Genomic DNA, 6,586 nt, shown 5'->3' with positions numbered 1-6,586 from the left:
GGCCAGTAGCCTGTGGCTGGGGAAGGTGGTCCCTGGGTGTGCGGCCTTGAGGATTATATTACATATAAATGGTTCCCCCTCCTCCTGCTCTCTCTCTCACTTCCAGGCTTCTGTGACCAGAGGGAGGAGCACAGCCCATGTACGCAGGCTCTTTCTCTCTCTCTCCACCTCCCATCACCATCCCCTGAGTTCCATGGTCCTCAGTCTCATATGGACTGAAACCTAAACCATAAGAAAATCTTTCCCCTAAGTTACAGGGTCAGTCTTGAGACTGTAGCTACAAGAACACTGACGGATACACTGGATAAAGAGAAGCTGTGCTCCTGATGACGGCTGCCATATGATTATTATCCACCCGTTGCTCATTTTCACAGCACTTGGGAGCCCATCAGCAGCTGGGATAATTGCAACAGGATCCAAGAACCCCGCTGGCCAGATGCCTTCTGGAAACCAGGCTGTCCCCGCCTGCTCCACTCAGAGCTTTGTCCCCTCCTTGCATTGTGTGTGTTTCCCGCTGAACAGCTGTTGGCCGACTGAGAACTAATTAGTCCTGGAGCATAAGTAATAGCTGATGACTTCCTTCCACCAGGTGGGGCTCCGGATGCCCACCAAGCATTTGAAATGGCAACTCTGAGGATAAAGCTAAATTCTGGTATCTGAACAAGTCATCCAGGAAGTGCGTGCCTTTGAAGGTGCGTACAGGGGCTTGAGACTCAGGGTCTGGCTCTTCTTCTGGCCTCTTGGGATCGCTAACATCAGAGAAGCCCTTGAATTGGCTCTGGAGACTTGAGGACACTTTTATCTCTAGGTTTACATTTTTCCTGCTTCTCAGAACACCTTCCCATTAAGTCGAGAATGCGTATTCAGCAGTTATACCTAAGGCCAGGTAAGCCTTCTCTCTGTGGGCCTGGGGAACCAAATACAGGATTTGGGAGTACTCTGGACAGTGCTCTTCACAAGGAAGCATCCTGTGGCCTTTGGACAGTGACTGGGGAAAGCCTGAGTAGTCTTGCTTTCCTGCACAAATTTCTGTTAGTCCTCGAGGTCAACAAAACAGAACCAGGAATACGAGGCTTATGGGCTGGATCTGTCTGTAGATATGTGGCCTGTGGTGTTGGAAACAATTTTTGAATCATACAGAATGTTGAAAAATCAAGAGTGTTCACATAATCTGGATCCCAAGCATCTCTCCCCCTCTTTTATTTTTTATTTTATGTGGATCATATGGAAAATGGCACACATTCAGACTGTGCTTGGTGCTCTCTCCCCCTGTACTTCCCCTTCTCCCTCCAAACAATGAGTGTCCAGGTTGACCTTACTACATTCATACTTTTACACATACCTGAATGTAGCTCCTCCATTAATCTACCTCAGCCTTCTTCCTCTCCTACCTTTCCATTCTAGCTCTGCTTAGGTTTCCCCTCCATTATCTGGAGTCCCTCTGATAACCCCAATACTCCCTAGTTTGGGCATATTACCCAATCAAGAAATGGGCAACTAAATTGAATAGACACTTCACAAGAGAAGAGATACAAATGGCCGATACATGAAAAAATGTTCAATATCATTAGTCATCAGGAAGAGGCAAATCAAAACTACGCTGAGATTCCATCTAATCCCAGTTAGAGTGGCAAGCATAAAGAAATCAAATAACAACAAATATGGGTGAGGATATGGGGAAAGAGAAACTCTTTTACACTGTTGGTGGGAGTGCAAACTAGTTCAGCTGCTATTGAGATCAGCGTGGAGATTCCTTAGAAAACTGGGAATGGATCCACCATACGATCTGGCTATACCACTCCTGGGCATCTTTCTGAAGGGGTTGAAATCAGAGAACTACAGTAACACATGCATACCCGTATTCATAGCAGCACAATTAGCAAGTCAAAATATGGAACCTCCCCCTCTCCTTTAAAATAATGTTATTTGTCAAAAGAAACTATGCTGAACATTTTCAGCAAACTCATTTAAATAGATACAGCAAAACCAATTAATTTAAAATTATCCTTAAAAACATTACTATTATTTTATTATTATATTATTGTTGTTATTACTTGGCAGTACTGGGGATTGAATCCAAGGGTGTTCTACCTCTAAGCTACACCCCTAGCCTATTTTTTTTATTTTGAAGTGTGTGTGTGTAGGGGTATCTTGGTAATTTGCCAAAGGTCTTAAGTTACTGAGGCTGGCCTACAATTTGCAGTCCTCCTGTTGCAGCCTCCTAGGCTTAAAAGATCAGTATTTTTAATTGACATACACTAATAGTACATATTTATTGGGCATGCTGACATTTCAATACCTGTACACAATGTGTAATGAGTAGGTCAGAGTACTGGCAGATCTATTACTTCAGACATGCATTTCTTTTTGGGGGAACATTCAAGATCCTGTCTACTAGTTATTTTGAAACATTTCATAGTTTTCCTAGTCTGCTGGACACCATTAGAAGCTACTTCTCCTATCCCATACGCACCCGTCCCCATTAACCATCCTCTTTTTTTTGATACTGGGGATGGAACCCAGGGGCATTCTACCTCCGAGCTATACCCCCAGACCTATTTTTTTTCTTCATTTTGAAACAGGGTCTCATTGAGCTGCAGACAGCCTAAGTAGCAGCCAAGGCTGTCCTAGAACTTGTGATCCTTCCGTTTCAGTCTCTCAAATGCTAGGATTACCAGCGTGCGCCACCACACCCGGCTAACCATCCTCTTTTTATCCCTCCCTCTCCCATACCCTCCCCTAGGTTCTGGTAACTACTATTCTATTCTCTACTGCTTTGAGATCAACCTTTCAGCTTCTGAGGGCATACTGAGATACTCGGCTTTCTGTTCCTTATCTTACTTAACGTCTCCCAATTCCTTCTGTGTTACTGCAAATGATAGCATTTCATTCTTTACAGCTGAATAATATCCCATTAGGCATATATACCACTTTTATCCATTGGTCTGTTGATGGATACCTAGGTCGACACCGGATTTGTGAATATTGCTGCAATAAACATGTAAGGGCAGACATCTCGTCAACATGCTGGTTTCATTTCCTTTGGATATGACCTGCCAGTGTGAAGGCAAGACTTTAAGGCAGGAAAAGGTAGTCCAAAGTGGCTTATTTTCAAAATAATGTCACCAGTGCCCTGGGGCACTCAATTCTACTGGGAGACCATGCCCAAGGTTTGTTCCTCTGGAACACAATGCTTCTTTGCATATGACCCAGTTTTTAGAAAAGATGACTTTTTAAAATTATTTTTTTGAAGATTTAAAGAAGTTTATATTAAAAAGATAGAATTACAGAAAACAGTTAAAGCCTCATGCCATTCAGAAATGGCATGGGGGGTGGGGTTCAGGCGAATTCACCAAAAATCCCTGCATGCTGAGTGTTCTTATCCCAACCCAGTCTGCGGTCTGTTTGCTTGCTTTCCTATTACCAATTTAATGACAAGAGAGCTTAGCGGGGGATAGCTACACTTGTCAACACCTTCTTGGTACCAAGTGTGGGCGGGCCTGGCCTGTGGTTGCTGTTTTCATTCAATATTTCATTCAACCCTGACGTACCTCACAAAGGTCTTGCTATCCAAGTTCATGAACGTGGAAACAAAGATGCAGAGAAGTGAGGCTTGGCGAGGGCACACTAGTGGTACACAACAGGGCTGGCCAAGCGTGCCTGCTGTAAAGCCAGTGATCTGCCAGGTTTAATTTGATAGCCTCTCATTTTTAAAAAAATGTTTTTAAAAAAATGTTTTTAAAATAAATGAAAACAGGTATAAAACATTAACTAGCGGGCCAGACCTTTTTAAAATTTGACAGGGTTTCTAGACAGTGTGGATGTTTAATCTGTCTTTGGGCTAGAATTTTCTCACAGGTAAGCTACTGAAGAACTACTGAGTTCTAAGATTTTGTGACAACTGTCCGTTTATTTAACAACATTCACAAGGTTTTTTTAAAAAGATTTCTTCAAAACTTATATTCTTAAGATGGAGGAAAGTGTTGTCAATTACCTGCAAGTCATTTATATTTCAGGGAGCTACAAGAACATTTAATCAGAAAACCTGATCATAGCATGGGATGGGGTGTGGGTTCGTCAAATTTTCCTTGAGGAATGTACACTTTAGCTGACATCTGCAAGGTAAGGAGGATTTAAGAGAATGCAGGCACTGCAGACAGGAAGATACTGAACTGAAAGGGAGGAGACCTTCAGAGGCAGAGCACTAGGTCCCTCCTAGCATCTGAGATTCCCCTATCTTTACATCCATCTCTTCTCTGCTTAACACTCCACTCTGTCAAGTTCCTGCTCTGAAAACTCTACTTTTCTACTATGACTTGTCTTATACATTCCTACAATAGCCACCACTTATTAAGTGCTCAGTTTGAGGTACTTATGTGCATTCATTATTTCATCTAATCTTCACAAGCCTCTGCAAGTTTGGCACCGAACTTCAAGAAAACTGAGATTCAAAGCCACACTAATGGTAGAAGACAGAGTAAAGCTTCAAAACCCGGCTCAATTAGTTGCAAATACCTGGCCTCCTTCCTGTTGACCTGTTCTTCTCAAGCTCAGGTAATGATGGCATAAATACAGGGCTTACTCTCTACAGCAAAAAGTACATCTTCCAGAAGTACTGGTGTTACTCAAAGATTGTGGTAAAGACTCACAATCTTTGTAAATCCCTTCTATCCACTTGCACAGTCAATGTCACACAAGAAGCCACAGTAGGGGTGGAGGGCCCAGACAGCAGTACTTCCTAAAGCTCCCTGGGTCAATGGGGAGTGATGCTGAGAATCCCTGTTGGGTGTGAATCAGGTTTGTAGTATTTCTCATTACCATCACTCTGTTCCTGCCGTGGCCCTTGCTAGGCCCCTCTGAAACACCTGCGCTACAAACTCCTGTCTAGGCCTCTCAGTCTGCTTTGCTTTTGAGCCTGACCTTTGCCAAGGGGCATACCCAAGAACTTGTGTGTGTGTGTGTGTGTGTGTGTGTGTGTGTGTGTGTGTGTGTGGTATTGGGGGATGGAGCCCAGGGACATTCCAGCTTCGAACCAGATGCCCAGCCCCCCCCTTTTTTTTAAAAAAAAAAAACAGGGTCTTACAGAGCTGCAAAGGGCCTAAGTAGCTGAGGCTGTCCCTGAACCGGGATTCTCCTATCTCAGCCTCCCAAATGCTGGGATTACAAGTATGCGCCACCAAGCTCGGCTTCCATACCTGCCTCCTATGAATACCAGACCTCCTCTAATACTGCAGATTTCTAAGCTTCTTGCTACTTTTCTCCACACCACAGCATAAGCCCCATGGAAGCACAGGACTTTGTGTTCATGGGCCTTGCCTGGCTCAGCTGCCCTGACATAGAGGTGCAGTCACAAGGAGCTACTCAATTTTCAAAGTTCACTTAATTCGTATAGATAACTATTCTAGAAATGGTGAAAGAGAGGCACTAGGCCACGTTAACCTTTAAACACCAACCGGATAACCACACTTGTTGACAGCTTATAACACAACTTTTATTAGAAAAGCTATACATAACATAGTATCAACTATTTTCAAGAACAATATTAAACCCGATAAGCAACAAAAACCAGACTAACAAAATGTGTAACAAGAAACTAATGACCTTTCTATAATCAAACATTCAATTATCTACAATGTCTTTTTACAAAGGGGGAAAATCCAAGGTTTACAGGCACATGTACTGAAAATAAAACGGCAACAACAATTTATACAATTACCCTCTCAAGAAACTCAATCGTTAAAACAGTAATTACGAGGCTCACAAATTTAAAACATTTCACATAATTTTAAATTACTGGGTATACACTGAAGTCTAAGTTCAAAAGTGATTTTTTCCCACAAAAGTGCCAACACTTAAGCTAGAACTTTCAGTGTAATTTTGCTCTAAAAAGTTAAGACATGTTTTGAGAATCACTAAGAGTCACATAATTTTTGGTGCTATCTGGTCGGTTAATAATAAAGCCTTTATTTGATGTGTTTTCTTCATTTAAATTATAGGAAACCGGATACAGGATTTCAGTTGCAAAGCTATTAAAGTTCCAATACAGGCGTGTGCAGCATTGGAAAATGAGATCAGTACTAACATTTATAATAAATATCAGAGAAGCCATTAGTTTTTACAGCATTGTCTGCTTAAAGGTTAAGTCAACCTGGTATATAATTTCCATTAGCTTACCCTTTTAGTAGGCAAGGAAATCTGTTTTCATGATCTGAATTCTGAAAAAAATATATCCAAACATCTTAAAAAAAACCCTCTGATTTATAGCTCCTGGAATGTTATGTTTTTAATAGTCATTCCACTTTAATAAATTTATTTGTCCATTTTGAGGCTGCACTAAAACAATAGTTTAGGATAGCAAAACTCAAGACTGTAATAATGGAATGATTTGCAGTGTAGAATTCTTATAACCAAGCCAGTCCTATCCTTCTGTAGCTGAAGGAGATTGGTTACAAAACAAATTCATACGATGATACTCTTGCTCATGATAGAATTACATTTTAAAAGCATATCTCAAGATAATCTCTCAGGTACCACTGCTAAGTACAGTAGCTAACCAGATTGTTGGTTTTACTAATGGGAAGACATT

Source organism: Muscardinus avellanarius (assembly GCF_963383645.1).
Source record: "Muscardinus avellanarius genome assembly, chromosome: 4".
NCBI lineage: Eukaryota > Metazoa > Chordata > Mammalia > Rodentia > Gliridae > Muscardinus > Muscardinus avellanarius.
The sequence above is the reverse complement of the archived record's forward strand: the minus strand, read 5'-3'. Positions refer to the sequence as shown.